Raw genomic sequence first — 17,715 nt, 5'->3', positions numbered from 1 at the left:
GGCCTACAGTCTCCCCGAAACGCTCATAGGGTATGTTGGCCTTCAGCACAAAGCAGGACTGCCTCAACCCAACTAACAAGCAACTAACCATGTACGCATAACTAACATATACTGGCATACATAGACATCAAACATATCGGATCACTTGACACAGGCTCCACTACCTATTATCATAGTACAACATACTCATAAGTCCTTACCCTTATAAGGTACTCCATAACCCACCAGTCAAACCCTGGTCAAAGTCAAAGTCCTCAATCAAGGTCAACAGTCCATGTTGACTTCAACTCGCCGAGTACCCTCGACTACTCGCCGAGTTCCTTGAATCATTTTCCAACTCGCCGAGTCATCGGGGTGACTCGTCGAGTTCCTTCGATTCTTGATCAAACTTTAAGGCCATCCGTCGAGTTTCCTCCTTGCAACTCGACGGATGCACACGCATACATAACCTGGAGAAAACTCATCCGACTCGCCGAGTTGTTCTTCAACTCGTCGAGTCTATGGAAAATTTTCAATGGACTTGCCGAGTTGTTCTTCCAACTCGTCGAGTTCACGCCATCTTCATGTGACTCGCTGAGTCCATTCAGTCCATTTTGCCATACATACTTGCTTTGAGCTATGCAGCGGCTCCAAGTCACATATCGAAGCTTCTAGGGCATGCTTAACACGTAAAGTTGCAAACTTTACATGTATACATGGCTATAAAGGCTCTAAATGCCTATTTTAAGTCCTTAATGGAGCTTCATGCTCAAGAGGGACCTTAATCATGACCAAAACTATAATTTATGCTTCAAGAATCCAAGGAGGGTCCAGATCTGAAGTTACAACCTCAGATCTAGCCCATAGCTCCTCTTTCCAACTTAATATTCCCACAAAAATCCTAAAACTCAACAAATATAAGAGATCCACAAGGAAAAAAGCGATTTAGGTACCTCTAGAAGATGATAACTTAGATAAGTGTCACACCCCGAAAACCGAAGGCGGAAACATTTCCTGGGTTGACTCCATGTTGAGTATCAAATCCAATGCACATAGTAAGTAATGTAGAAAAACCATTACATTACATAAAGAAAATTTTTACAATTGTTTCAAAAGTAAAGTTGTACAGTTGTGATACATAGTATATATATGAACAAAATGAAACGGGTCTTCTGAGCACTCCGTCTTCGGGCAAAAAGGATCTTCGATACCTGTTCTAACGCTGACCTGAGAACACAAGTGGTTTGAAAATCAGCATAACGCTGGTGAGTTCATAAGTGGTTTTTGTTTTGTGAAAATATTCGAGTTTCCTTTCTGTTTCTGAAATGTTACGCACGCCAAGAAAATCCCATATTTTCTTAAAATGGTTGGTTGTTGTTTCACAATATGTAAAGTAAATTTGTACACTGAAAACATGTTAACCCTTGTGAAAATGTACGTTCGGTTATCTGTTTTGTTATACTGTTCTGGTTATGTACCAATGGATCTCTAGGAAAGTCCCATACTTTCCTGATTGTATGTTACCAATTGTCAAAGATGTAAGGTTATCCAGTTTGTTACACTTATCTAGTTATGTAAATGTTCCCAAGGAAAGCCCCATGCTTTCCTGAATGTTGGTTACCATTTGTAAAATATGTAAAAGATGTATTCTGGTTAGACCTGGTTACGTACAAGGTTTCCCAGGAAAGTCCCATACTTTCCTGAATGTGGGTTATCAATGTAAAAGATGTAAAAGATGTATACCGAAACCTGGTTATCTTGTGAAGTGTATAAAGTTGTTCATTATTACTATAAGTAAATCTTTGTTATCCTAATTGCAAGTTCCATAACCATACGATAGACTAAACTTGTGGCAATAAGTAGTCCACATCCTTATGAGTTTCGTCACCCTTGAACCATTTTGGTTCGGCTGTAGCTAGCAGCCAGGTGTGGGGTAGTCAGCCCTGTATAGATCTATACACTCAAGTCACGCTCTCTAAATCCCAGAGATTCTGGTTACGGGTGTAGTCCTCCACTCGCGTATCTCTGTGGAGTGTTCGCCGAGGACGTGTCTCCAATCATACAGGAATAACAAATTTACTAGTAATAATATGATAGTCCTCCACTTGCGTATCTATGTGGAGTGTTACCGAGGACAAACAATGTACAAGTTTTATGTTCATATGTTCTAATGTCATGCTTTTAACTGATAAAATGTAGAAACCATTTGTGAAATATATAAAACATAACAGTTTATAAACCCATTTCACAAATAATATATTTACGTGATCCGCATGTTCAAAAGGTTATCAGTTGTATCAATCAGTGTTAAAAGCATATAAAATGTCAAACACACACACGAAAACAAGTTTTGAGTACAAGTAATCCCTTGTACTTTGCTTGTGTCCCCCCTGAAAACAATGAAAAACAGTGAAAATGGTAGGGGTATGAACTCACCAGGCTAGGAAATGTGACGGTTTCGGACAGTAAACGTTGGTTCGGGGCTTGATTACTCGCGATGTCCCTATGTAAAATGAAATAATGTCCATATATATCTAATTAGATTTAAAATCACTAATTAGATGGAACATTACACTCCAATGAGGTTAAACACCTCAAAACGAGTGTTTGGAGTGACCCGGGTGACATCTACGGACTTGAAATGAAGCAAGGGACTTGGGATTTGAGTTTACTCCCTAAGAGTAAACATATTAGGGAGTTTACTGCCACAAAACCCATGCACACATGAGTTCACGGCCGTGAACTCATGTTTGGGTGGTTTTGAGTGATAAAATGGCTTAAATGGACAAGGGAATGTTGGAATGGATTTTTCTAATGCCAAGGATTTAATAAAATCAACATATACATCACAATTGAGAGTTCACGGCTGTAAACTTGGAGTTTATGGCCGTAAACTCTTCCATGCTCAAATCATATTTAATTTGTGATGTTTAGGGCAATCACATGTGATTCTATATAATTTTCCAAGCCTTGGTATGAATTTTGGGCATCAAATGAAATATAATTAGGATTTTATGGCCTTGGAGTATATTCTATGGCTGTAAACTCTTATATGTGGTGTTTTGTTATGTTTAAGGTCTCCAAACTATTTTTAGATGGTTCTATGATGTATTCCAAGGCTATTGGTTGAGTTTCAAGGCATTCTAACATGTTAAAAGGTGTTTTACTCCCTATATTTGAGGGGTTTACGGCCCAAGAATAAGCCTTGGCCGTAAACTCTCTTTTGTCCCTCAAAATTCAAGATTTAAGTGTTTCAAGTCCTGATTTGTAAGCCTCAAAGTCGTATCTAAGTCCCAACAATGATTTGGAAGGGTTAAATGGCTCTAAAACCCCATTTTTAAGTGTTTATGGCCCAAGCTTGATCCTTGTCCGTAAACACATGTTCCAGGTCCTAAATCTCATTTTAAACATTAATTTGAAGGCTAAAGAGGTTAGATAAAAAGTTAGGAATGTTACCTCTTTGATTTGGAGCCTTAAATCTTTGTTTTTGGACTTTGATTTGGATGAGGAGAGAGGTTAGAGAGAGAGTAATGAAATGAAGCCAAAAGCTTCAAATGAAAGCTTTGAACACTTTATATAGTGTCTAAGTTTTGGACACGGTGGAATATTACCCGATACCGACGTTAGGCAGGGCTTTTGGTCGCACCCGACCAAGTTGCCGTAACCCGATATGGTCGATTCTAGAAATGTTCCGATAACTATTATGGGGTGTTAAATTGGATTCAAATTGCATTAAGACACCCATTAAGTCATTTTAGATCAATACAAGTTAATGACTTAATTAAACGGCGAAATCGGAATCGGATTTGGAAACGGCGTTTGGTTAATCGAATTGAATTACAAGAAGTGATACGGAAATTTCGGGTTGTTACAATAAGTGTTGATTCCCACACTCTACTTGCTCTAATCTCTTTCTCCGACAAGCCTTTTCCTTCCAAGATCGTCTTTTCAATCTTTAAACACACAATGGGCACACACACATATTAGAGTTCTCACGGACTCTCTAGAACTGTAAGGACGCCCAAGGGAGGCTAAGGTTCCTTTAAATAGTGTGCAAAACCCCAGGGTTTAGGGTTTCATCTGCCAGTTCCTACTCGCCGAGTCCTAATATGGACTCATTGAGTATGCCACTTAACTCGCGATCCCACCCCGCTGCTACTCGATGAGTAGGGAAACCAACTCGTCGAGTAGGGCCTAACCCAACAAATCTTATTTAAATCAATACCTAACAATCGGGGCATTACAACTCTCCCCCACTTAAACTAGACTTCGCTCTCGAAGTCCGCTGGAAAAAACAATGTCGGGTAATGCTAGCGCATCTCCGTCTCCAGCTCCCATGTCCAATCGTATCCCTTCCGATGTTCCCATTGTACCTTTACTAAAGATATTTCCTTGTTCCGCAGAATCTTCTTCTTCCTTTCCAAAATAGCTACAGGCCTCTGCACATAGTTCGGGTGTTCATCGACCTGAATATCATCCAACGATACCACTGCCTCGTGGTCCATAATGCATTTTCGCAATTGCAAAACATGGAATCTGCTGTGGATCTGGCTAAGCTCCTCCATAAGCTCTAGCCTATAAGCCACCCTGCCAACCCTAGAAACAATCCTGAACGGCCCAATGTAACGGGGACCCAACTGTCCCCTCTTCCTGAAGCGGATCACACCCTTTCAAGGTGAGACCTTCAGGAGAACCATGTCACCCACCTGAAATTCCAGCTCAGACCGGCATTGGCCGGCATAACTTTTCTGCCGACTTTGAGCGATCTGCGGTCGCTGCCTAATGTGTTGTATCATCTCGGTAGTTTGTAGAACTACCTTTGTCCGAACCATCACCCTGTGCCCAACCTCGCCCCAGCAGACTGGGGTCCTACACTTCCGCCCATACAACAGCTCGAAAGGTGGGGCGGCAATACTGGAATGATAGTTGTTGTTGTAGGCGAACTCTACAAGAGTTAGGTAGGAATCCCAACCCCCACCGAAATCAATGACGCACGCCCTCAACATATCCTCGAGGGTCTGAATGGTCCGCTCACTTTGCCCATCAGTCTGCGAATGTAACGCCGTACTAAAATGCAGTCGCGTACCCAGTTCCTCATGGAACTTCTGCCAAAAACGAGAAGTAAACCTGACATCTCGATCGGAAACGATAGAAACTGGAACCCCATGGCGAGAGACAATCTCTCTGACGTATAGGTCGGCCAACTTCTCTGCCGACGAAGTCTCCCGTATGGCTAGGAAATGGGCACTCTTGGTCAATCGATCCACGATGACCCATATAGCATCGAACCCCCTTGCTGTCTTCGGCAACTTCGTGATGAAATCCATCGCGATCCGTTCCCATTTCCACATGGGAATCTCCAGAGGCTGCAGCTTGCCATGCGGCCTTTGATGCTCGGCCTTGACCATCCTACAGGTCAAGCACCTCTCAACAAACCAAGCGATATCTCGCTTCATACCAAGCCACCAATAACTCGAACTAAAATCATGGTACATCCTAGTGGCTCCCGGGTGAATAGAAAAACGAGGCTTATGAGCCTCCTCCATCACTGTCTGTCGGACCCCTCTGGACATCAGAACCCAAACCCGACCATAATGGGTCAACAATCTGCAGCTATCCCGAACAAACCGGGCGCTTTCTCCCATAATCCTTTCCAACTTCTAATTCTCTGGTCTCATACCCTCAATCTGAGCATCCCTGACCAAACCCACAAGTGGGGAATCCACCGCTATCCTCATACACCTGGCTGGGGTAGAGGACCCAGCTGACTTGCGGCTCAAAGCATCCGCAACCACATTTGCTTTACCAGGATGGTAAAGGATCTCACAATCATAGTCCTTGACCACATCTAGCCACCTGCGTTGCCTCATATTCAAGTTCGGCTGGTCCATGATGTGCCTCAAACTCTTGTGATTCATATATATAGTACATAGGACCCCGTACAGATAATGCCTCCAAATCTTGAGAGCGAAAACCACCGCTCACAACTCAAGATTGTGCGTAGGGTATCTCGTCTCATGCGGCTTCAGCTAACGCGATGCATAGACTACCAATCGTCCTCTCTGCATGAGGACTGTCCCCAAGCCTGTGATGGATACATCACAAAATACCACAAAATCCTCAACTCCCTTGGGGAGTGTCAACACCGACGCCTCGCATAAACATGTCGGAGGGCCTCAAACGCCCTCTGCTGCTCAGGGCCCCACCGGAAATCCACCCCCTTCCTCGTTAGACGAGTGATGGGTACGAAAATCTTGAAGAAATCACGAATGAATCTTCAATAATACCCTGCTAAACCCAAGAAACTTCTTATGTCCGAGGGAGATTTCGGAGTCTCTCACTGCATAACCACCTCCACCTTGGCCGGATCGACCAAAATCCCCTCCTGTTTAACGAGATGTCCGAGGAACTAGACCTCTCGTAACCAAAACTCGCATTTTGAGAACTTGGCATACAGCCATTCTCGCCTCAAAACCTCCAGCAGCTCCCTGAGATGCTATTAATGCTGCTCTCGGGTCTTGGAATACACCAAGATATCATCTATGAACACAATAACGGAGCGATCGAGCATCGGTCTGCAGACTCGGTTCATCAAATCCATGAACATTGCTGGCGCATTGGTGAGCCCAAACGACATCACCACGAACTCGTAATGACCATAACGAGTCTGAAAAGCGGTCTTCTCTATGCCCTCCTCCCTCACCCTGACCTGGTGACATCCTGACCTCAAATCAATCTTGGAAAACCAAGACACACCCTGCAGTTGATCGAAAAGATCATCTATCCTCAGGAGTGGATAACGGTTCTTCGCCGTTAATTTGTTCAGCTCCCTATAGTCAATGCACATCCTATGCAAACCGTCCTTCTTCCTGACGAAAAGGATCGGTGCTCCCTAGGGTGAACTACTCGGATGAATAAACTGCTTACCCAGCAGCTCCTACAATTGAGATGATAGCTCCTGCATCTCCGGCGGTGCTAGACGGTACGACGCCTTGGCGATAGGGGCTGCACCCGGAACTAGATCAATCCTGAACTCAACCTGCCTCTCCATAGGCACTCCGGGTAACTCTTCCGGAAATAAATCAGCAAACTCCCTGACCACAGGAACCTCTGAAACTGAGGGTTGCTCCCTAACCCGCGTCTCTACCAAATACGCTAAATACCCGGCACACCCGTGCTGAATATACTGCCAAGCCTTGGCTGCCGAACAAAACTCTGATCCTAAACTGGTGCCCTCACCATATACTACAAGTTCTCCCCACTTGGGGTTTGAACCACCACCCGATGTCCCTCACAGTCGATCATGGCACCAAAACGGCTAAGCCAGTCCATCCCTACAATCACGCACACTTCCCTTATGGCGATAGGAATCAAATCTATCGGGAAGGACACCTCGAGAATCTCCAACTCGCATCCCCGGTAGACCGAAGAAGCAGAAACCCCGTGCTCGTTGGCGATCGAAACTTGCAACGGACACTCAAGATCATCTATCGGCGCACTGAACCCTCTAGAGAAAGTCTGAGATACAAACAACTGACTCGCCCCCGAGTCAAATAATACCAAAGAGGGCAAAGAATTCACTAAAAACGTACCTAACCATAGGTACAATCAATAAGCATAACACAAATACAATAACTAAGACAGAGAATAGAAACGTACCAGCAACCACATCCGGTGCTGCCTTGGCCTGCTCGGCCTTGAGTTGGAAGGCGCGACCATGAGCCTTTAAAGGCTCCACCTTGACTGGCCTCCCATCTCCAATCCTCACAGTAGCTGGCACAGGATCCTGCGCCGGCTTGGCGGCGAGCTGCGAATAGTTAGTCTTCACATGACCAACCTGATAACAATGGTAGCAAATCCTTATATCTGCTGGAGGGGCGGACTGACAGCAGTCCCTGACATAGTGCCCCTCCTTGCAACATTTGTGGCACCCACCTCCTGCTCGACAAACTCCCGAATGACCCCTGTCACACTTTCCACAAGTGCGGATGTGCTGACTCCCAGATCGAGTATCAGCAGTCTTCGACCGCTTAGGCACCGGTTGAGACTGTGTTGGTGCTTGACGCTGCTTCTTCAACTGCAGCTCTATCTCCAACTCACACCGCCTCGCGGCTTCTTGAAGATCCAGGAGGGTATCACATCGCTATGTAGACATAAACTGTCGAATATTAGTCTTGAGCATACTCAGATAACGAGCCATCTGAGACTGCTCTAAAGCAAACTCCGGGCAAAACATAGCTCTCTCCGTGAACATACGAGTAATCTCCATCACAGACTCCTCATCCTGTCTCAATGTCAAAAACTCCTGAGCAAGTCGCTCCCACTCAACACGTGGAACGTAGCGGGTGCGGAACATATCCCGGAACTGCTCCCAAGTAACAGCAGCCCACTGATCATTAGTATATGACCCTGTCGTCAACCTCCACCAGTCCTTTGCTCCAAGCCTCAGCAGGTTCAAGGCACACCTGACCTTCTGGTCAGCAGGACATGAACACGTGAAGAAACATCCCTCCACATCAGATAACTACCTCATAGGCCTGATCGTATCCTGCGTACAATCAAACGTCGGGGGCTTCGTATAATTGAAGTCCCGGTACTGGAAGGCCCTACTGGTTCCTCCTCCAACCACTGCTGTAGTTACAGCCAAAGTGGCTGCAGCGGCAGCTGTCTCTGCTAGAGCTGCATATCGCTCATCAAAGTACTCAACCATTGCGGTCATTATCGACCCAAACATATCTGGCAGTTGCGCTCTGATCGCCGCAACAATCTCGCCATGCATGTTCTCCCGGATCCTGGCATCCAACTCCTCGGTCCCCATCTATACCACGGGCTCAGGTGCTACTTGTGACAACCCGAAATTTTCCATTCAAATCAAACCACATCAAGCCAATAGTAGTAGAGCAGTTACAGTGAGAATTCAAACTTTTGGAGTAAGTTTGGCAGTTTTAGGGTTTTACACCTAAGGAGTTATTAGGAGAGTGGGTGCACTAGGATTTTGTGCAACACTATGATTCCATTACTCTAGGTCATTAGAATCCATTCCGAGAATAGAAATATTTCTGCCAAAAACCTCTGGACTATAAATAGAATTCTGAACCAAATTGGTTCATTATTTGATTTCCATTTAGAGAAAAGCCAAATACTCTCTCACGGATCTTCGGGTTTTCATCCCAGATTGTGAGTCTACTTCCCTAAATGTGTTTTAATACTTGTTATATGCCTTATAACATTGTTTACATGTCCAAAACACAAGATCCGGGAGTTTACCGCCCAAGAACGTTCTTGGGGAGTAAACTACAAAATCAAGCCTAAAGGCCACATAGTCCCATTTCCGTGTTAGGCATCTAGCTAAGGGCTTTATGAATGATCATTAGAGGCTAGAAACAAATCAAAACCATGTAGTTTGAGGAGTTTACGGCCAAGGAACCACCTCTTGGGCCGTAAACTCCAAGTAAAGGGCACAAATGAATGCCTTGTGTTCCCTAGCCTTAGAACAAAAACCTAGAAGCTTTAAACTCATGTTTAAGACCAACAAAACAATTAGAAACCCACTTTGGAAGGGAGTTTACGGCCAAGATGCTCCTTAGGCCATAAACTCCAAGATTTAGGGCCAAAACCCCTTCAAACTCTTCCTAGGGCTTAGTCTTCATTTTTAGCAAGCACCTTGATGGGTTTAGGACCTAGAAAAATCATGAAAAGCTAAAGTGTTGAAGAGTTTACGGCCAAGAGTATTTCTTGGGTCGTAAACTCCTTAAATGGGGTCAAAGGACACCCTAGACACTTCCTAAGGCCAAGAAACTTTAAGGGCAAGTACCTAGATGTGATATGGACTAGTTAAAATTCTTAGGACCTCATGTGTGAGGGAGTTTATGGCCCAAAGAGTTCTATGGCCGTAAACTCCATCAAATGGTCCCATTTAGTTCCTTAATCCTTCCTTAACCAAATGGTTGAAGCCTAGACTTGTTCCTAGAATTGTTAGACACTAGAAAGGACAATAAGAACCCTCCCAAGGGAGTTTACGGCCGTAAACTCCAAGGGAAAAGGGTCTTTGGGCCGTAAACTCCCCAAAGGAGTCAATGTGGTGCCCAAACACTTGTATAGGCCTTGAAACAATTCCCACTAGAGTTGTAGTAATTCAAAGTACCATTCCAAGCCTTGTTTGAGAGTTTACGGCCAGGAGCTTACTCCCCTGGGCCGTAAACTCTAATGAATATGGTCTTTTGACCTTAAACTTCCATTAGGGGCATTTCACTCCTTTGTTGCAACCCATTAGCCTCCTAGCACTTGACCAAAAGTGTTGACCTCGCGCTTAAATGTTTATACTTGTATAGTTAGTGATTAAATCTCTAATTATTTATATACATATGTCTTCATATGTAATTAGGATCATTGTGTGTGTCTAAGTCATCACTTGACACCAAGCACTTGTCCGATCCTTCCGTACGATAACAGCCCGTTCAATTCCAGTCACATACTGCAGGTGAGTTCATACCCCTTAACTAATGTTTTAAACTGTTTTTAAATGTTTTATGGGGGGGATACAAGTAGAATCATGCTACTTCTTATGTCAATCACATGTGATTAGTAAGTAGGATTATATTACTTATTACCTCAATCACATGTGATTAATATACAGCATTCAAAAGATTTGGCTACTCATTAGCCGTTTTACCAAATAGTTTCCTTCAAATGATTTTTATAAACATTTTATATGTTTTAAACTACTTCTTACACTGTATTTCTTACTCTGTTTATCATACTTCAAACTTATTTACAACTATGTTTCAACAAATGTTTCTTTATACTCAAAACTGTTTTATTATACTTATGCCTTCAAATTGTTTTATAGATTGACATCAAGTCGATCTTCTCTTAAAATAATATTTATGTTTCAAATGTTTTACAAAACTTACTTATGCTTTTATTTTATTATAAATTGCATGCCTCTATATGTATACTTATATAAGAAATGTTTAAAAGACTTAGGAAGACTATCCACCCTATTTCCTTTTCGCGCCTTGAGATGTGGTCTGGTGGGACATTGGGTATTCGTCCGAAGGTCGTTTAAAGATTTGTTATATATCATGTATACATATATAGTCATAAAAGGTCCTTCCAGTTCATCCTATGCCCTTGGGTAGCAAGGGTATACATCCATGTCCATACGTACCACGTAGATTACTAGTAAGCTACCATATGGGTAGTTCAGGAAGATACTAGAACCATTACTAGAACGCGATATCATACAATGAGTCAGTTCATTCATGAGTCAATACTTTCTAGAACATTACTGTACATTACATATACATCTATACTAGGATGAGAACATATACAATTATACTAGAACGCTTACATTACTATACTTGCTAGATAGAGAGAACACACATTACAGCTAGCACACATAGAACATTACAGCTCATTACATTGCTATACTTGGTAGAACAGTCCATTACATTATAGTTAGAACAGTACATTACATGTACATATACGAGAATACGTCGATTTCTGTGATTTAAATCGGAGCATGACTTAAAACCTCATGACTTGAGTTGCGGCCAGAGTCTCTTGAAGAGGGAGCGTTGAGTTTGCGTATAGATTCTATAATGGATTGACTATCCTACGCCTTGCTGCTAGCTACAGCCGGACCTGCAGGTCTGCGGGTGCCAAACGTCATACAATTATTTCGACATCCTTATGTCGATATAATCAATCCATAGTATGAGTTTGTGTATAGATCTATACTGGATTGACTATCCTACACCTTACTGCTAGCTACAGTGGGATCTGCAGATCTACGGGTGCCAAACGTCATTCCGTTTATTACGACCATTTGTATGTCGTTGTTACAGTCGATAGTATGGCGCAATTTATCACGAAATGCCTTTGCCCAAAATCCGGCCTGAGGTAGTTAGTACGGTAGTAGTCCTTTTAGAGCTACGTTTAGTACTACATTAATTTTTCCAGTATATATTTTAGTGATAACCTCACTTAAACAAAATTGTACAAACTATATTTTTGAATAATGATAGTTATACTTTGGAAAAATACTTATTCTTACAAGAGACACACACACACAGAATAGTTAAGTCTTGGTAGAAGACTCCTTTTGTTACTAATAGGAATCATAGGGATTTCTAGGGATTTTCAAACATTTACAGTTGAGCTACAACCATTTTCATACTTATACTAGCTTTCTTTCAAAGTAATGTCAAGTCTTAGAAATTATAAGTTTTCACAAATTAAGACACATTAATACTTATGATCTCACCAGCTTCATAGCTGATACTCGCTTTCAAAATTACTTGTATCCTCAAGTCATCATAGACAGGTACCGATGCAAGGAGAAAGGAAGATGGAGCTTATTCAAGACTTATCTTTCATTTTGATTTATGCTTTAGTGTTTATCAAAATTTGACAGAATACAATTGTATAATAATTATTTTATTAATGCAATGGATGATGTTGTTGCTTGTTTACTACTTTACATTGTTGTTGATATTATACATGACGTCCTCCGCCCCAGAACGTTTCCGCCGTTCTTGGTTTTGGGGTGTGACAGATTGGTATCAGAGCATTGTTTATAGTGAATTAAGTATATCAACCCATAAAAGATATACTAACTATAAATACATAAGGGATTAAAAATACTCTGACCAAGAGTTTATACTTTAAATAGTAAAATATTTAAGTAAGTATACGTGCTGCATTCATACTAAAATCAGTGTCATTAGGACAATACAAAAGAATTATGATTATTGGGCAACACAAGTGGGCTTAGAGACATATGGTCAAAACTGGGAAGATATAGCCTGATCACCTATATTATCCGAGGGTTGACTAGCATGTGCCTAAGTTTAAGTGTGTGGTTGCAACAATGCTAAAATCTTACCAACCCTACCACAATGAGAACAATAGAACATAACAATAAATTTAAAATACTATAGGAGTATTTGGTGTTACTATAAGTACTTTGTACTTGAGAATTAAAACGGGATCTTCATTACTAAGTTGATAGTTGCTAAGTGGATACACTGAGGCTACATGTAATTAGGATGTTATAGACCCAGAATCTGTGATAATTTTGCCTTACCCCTATTCTGTGTGAATAAGGAGTTAAGGTCACTTATTCAAAGGTCTATCCCGTTTAGATTACACATAGTTGGTATGCACTTCACAAATAGCGATGTAACTAATGAAGGTTTTCTAAATAATTATCTAGATAGTTCATCTAATAATTTTCCTTTTACCATAAATTCTCGCATAGAAATCATAGCTGGACTCCATCCCCTTGACAACCAGTATCTTCTGAATGAAGTCATAGCTGGTTGGTTTGGAGAAGAACCAGAGAATGATCATCCTTTTCCCTGAATGATCACCGTGATGAAGACCTTTCGTATGATACTAACCCCGAGCCAGAGGTTGAGAACCTACCCCAAGCGGCTCCTTTCCAGTTCCTAACCCTCTTCCGGCTTTTCATGGCCCAAACCTGAGTGAGTGGAATGCTTGGAAAAAGGGAGCAAAGGACAAGATCAGTTTATGCTATTTGATGGTGACAGAAGCTTTTACGACCTGAGCAATGAGGGCTTATCAGATATAGTCTTGCCAATCTTGGTCCGCAGAGTGGCCTGAATTGAGATTCAAGACAGGACAGCCCTACGTCAGAGTTCAGAAATAGTCGCCTATGCTAGAATGCATACCCTCCACACCATTCATCTAGAGGATGCTCACGAGAGATCAGAGAGAAACCAAGAAATCCTGTTGCAAACACTGGCTGAATCACGAGCCGAAGTAATAGAGCTCCGAGTACGCCAGATGGTGTACGAAAGACACCTACTTGACATGGAACGTCAATTGGTTGAACTAAGAGTTCACCAGAGGGATGACCGTCGCCCGTAGTAGACGCTCTACTTTATTTCCCTTATAAAAAGAAATCGTTTTCTGTCTATGCCCGATGTGGTATTTTCTATGAAATTATCTTGTTCCGTAAGTACTTTAGTTAGGTCTTTATGCTGTCAAGAACTATCTTCTGCGGATATGATGTAAGACCTTTACAAGGTCATTTTCCTGAATCTTTACATCGTGAATATCAAAGGTATTGACAGCCGGCTAACTTTTGTGTCATTCTTCATCCGAGTACTTTTATCTTACTTTCATTGGAGTCTATCTGAATCATACTTTAGTCAAGTCATTGGACTATGGTGATTTATCTCTAGAGGCATTTCCAAGTCTCTTTCAGTGGTTGGATCTTGTTATTCACCAACCCACAATACCTCAGTTCGAACGACAAACGTTTTGAGACCATTCTACGAACATACTTTCATTCTTTAACCAGGACTGCATCATAGGGATGTAGGTCAAACGTTCGAGATCATACTCTTACTCTTTCATGAACAATCTAAGTACAGCAGAGTCAACCAAAATCGCTCACAAATCCTTATCTTTCGTATTACAGAATCATGTCGTCTTCCGGAAACAACCAGCCAAGCAACGAGACCTCTACTTTTCCGATGGACGCCGCCACCTTTCAAACGGCAGTTACAGCTGCCGTAGTGGCTGCCGTAACCGCGGTCATGGCGCACCGTAGCGCTAACATCACAGTCAATGCTGCTAATGGGAATAAAGTTTCCAATCGCGATATCCATCCAAGAAGTCGTCCAACAGTAACGGCCACAGGCTCGCAAAGCCAGAAAGCAGAGAACAAGAAAAGAAAACGTCAAGCCAAAGTGGAACGCAAACGGTTTCAGAAAATTGCCAGGCAGCAGCCACAAACCTCTGCCATCCCAGTACCGAGCAGACCATATAAGGGAACACTCCCGAAGTGCGACCGGTGCAATTTCCACCACGAGGGAATGTGCCGAGTCTTGCAGTGCGTGAACTGCAACAAGAAAGGGCACATCGCCCGTTTCTATAGAGCTACCTCCACCACTAGGGCCAGCCTAAATTGCTATAACTGTGGTGAGTTTGGGCACTATAAAAGAGATTGCCCAAAGAAGGAAAACAAGGAAAGAACCCGTGTTCCCATAAATCCTAACCGACACTTCACTTCCTCCACTGATGTGGGTACTATCCAGATATGTCACCAATGCGGTGAAATTGGACACCTCCAGAGGGATTGCCTGATAACGCAGAACTCTGGCGCAGACGGGAAGATTCTCAGGATCACAGCTGCAGGAGAGCCTGCTCAGGAACCCCGTTGTTGTATTTAAGGCGTTTCATTGTAACAGACTTATAAACTATCTAGAACTAGTGCAACTAGAGTCTTACCTTTTGCGAGATCCTGTCTGTATAGGAATTCTCGTGCTGCGTATACTTGTCTTTTGTAGTATATCTTATTCGCAGCAATAGTCTAGTGGTAAATCTAAAGTCCTATAACTCTTGTTCATGGTTGCACGGTTGTGTTTATCTGTAAACGTCTTATGTTTAATTCTAATGTCTTTAAAGTTTCTGTATGATTCCGACATTATCATAAAATCAGATTCCATTTGATCGACGCGAAAACAACTTCATACGTACGTCCCTATCTTCTAGATCACTTTTCCAGCGAAGCCGTCATATCAGAACGCCGAAGTGCTCATTCCAGGAGTACCTCTTAGTTATTTTCTTTCCAAAGAAATCCCCGAAGTACCACTCGTGCAGTACGTCAAGTTCAATCTAGGAATTCATACGGATGATCTATCACTGAGGAAGGTATACATAAGAGTGTTATATAATCAAGGTTCTACGGGTTTAGAATTAATGATTTCGCCTTAACTCTTTTCCTCCTTGGGATGTGAGGGTAAGGAAGAATCAGTTATTCGACTACCTTTTCAATCTTAATTATATACGACTCATATACACGAAATTGTGATCGTGAAGCCCAGTATGAATTCTAAAATGGACTTCAGGATGGAGAAACTGCCTAGGTATACGAGTAATCACATCGTCATTCGAACAAACTTAGAACCTAGTACAACTCCCGAAAACAGATCACCCTATAGTTTAAACACCCACGGAGATACAAGAACAGCACGAGCAACTTGGCGAACCACACAGAAATAGAATTAGAAGACTAGGTTCTCACCCTAGAGAACCCCGGTCAGATTCTTCCAGAGATCGATGGATCGCATAGTATGTGCCTCGGATATCGAGGAATCCGTCAAGATTTTCATAGAAATCGTTATCTCTGCCTCACATAGACAAAATGGTTGAGCAAACGTAAGGAAAGAAACTACTTCCAGGAATAGACCAGAGATCCGAATATCACCAGTTCGATGTGTTAGGGAAGGATGTCTGGGAGACTATCTTCCGAATTCGATGCGGACGCCTCGAGTCCGTAGTGATACCTTTCGGATAGGACCAGTACGCCCATGGTTTTCATGAGATAAATGAATAGGGTTACGTCTTTCTTACTTCGATCAATTCGTCATTTCTCCACGTAATGACTTACTTATCTACCCTCGTAGTAAGAAGAAAACCCCTGGAAACATTTCCTACAGAGGAACTTTTAGCAAAGTTCTATAGGCTTGAGTTTTGAATTTGAAGAGTCAAATTTCTAGGACACACTGTTAGTAATGTGAGAAATTTTGAGTACTCTTTCAATTTGTCAAAAACCATTGAGCATTTATCAACACCAGAGACGCCGACAGTTTTTCGCCAAATTCTAGGTCTTACCGACCTACCGCCTTAGTTCATTCAGAACTCCTCGCAAGCTTCAGAAACTCGTACGACTTTGACCCAGCAAGGGATGGCCTTTGACTGGGAAGTTACGCAAGAAAAGGAACCTTTGCGATTCCGAGTGAGTGACCAAGTTCTTCAGGATGACTCACTCTGAGAATGGCTTAATACGCTTCGTAAAGCGTGAAGAGCTAAATCCAAATTTGACAGGACCTCTGAGATTCTTATCAAAATCTGTCCTGTGCCTCGCACAAACTAGACCTACTCCGCGAACTCAGTAACATACTTTCTGCTTTTCGCCTCTCGATCGTGAAACCATACCTTCCCGGATGGACTCTTACAAGTCCACTCGTCGAGACCCTCGCCTTTGTATCAGAACCGTAGTGACCCTCGACCGAGAGGTCAAGCGGACGAAGCAACGCCGTCGCCAGTTAGTGAAGGTTCGTTGGGATACCAACAGAGAGCCCGATTTCACTTAAGTGCGCCAGAACCAATCGATTAGGAAGTTCCTTCTCACGTCTCTATCATTCGTGCATACTTCCTTGCCTAAATTCTAATTTCGGGTCGAAATTCCCTTGAACAGGGGGATGATGTGACAACCCGAAATTTTCCATTCAAATCAAACCACATCAAGCCAATAGTAGTAGAGCAGTTACAGTGAGAATTCAAACTTTTGGAGTAAGTTTGGCAGTTTTAGGGTTTTACACCTAAGGAGTTATTAGGAGAGTGGGTGCACTAGGATTTTGTGCAACACTATGATTCCATTACTCTAGGTCATTAGAATCCATTCCGAGAATAGAAATATTTCTGCCAAAAACCTCTGGACTATAAATAGAATTCTGAACCAAATTGGTTCATTATTTGATTTCCATTTAGAGAAAAGCCAAATACTCTCTCACGGATCTTCGGGTTTTCATCCCAGATTGTGAGTCTACTTCCCTAAATGTGTTTTAATACTTGTTATATGCCTTATAACATTGTTTACATGTCCAAAACACAAGATCCGGGAGTTTACCGCCCAAGAACGTTCTTGGGGAGTAAACTCCAAAATCAAGCCTAAAGGCCACATAGTCCCATTTCCGT

The sequence above is a fragment of the Lactuca serriola genome, chromosome 1, assembly GCF_051521515.1.
Source record: "Lactuca serriola cultivar US96UC23 chromosome 1, Lser_US96UC23_V15, whole genome shotgun sequence".
Classification (NCBI taxonomy): domain Eukaryota; kingdom Viridiplantae; phylum Streptophyta; class Magnoliopsida; order Asterales; family Asteraceae; genus Lactuca; species Lactuca serriola.
This window is presented reverse-complemented; position numbering follows the sequence as displayed.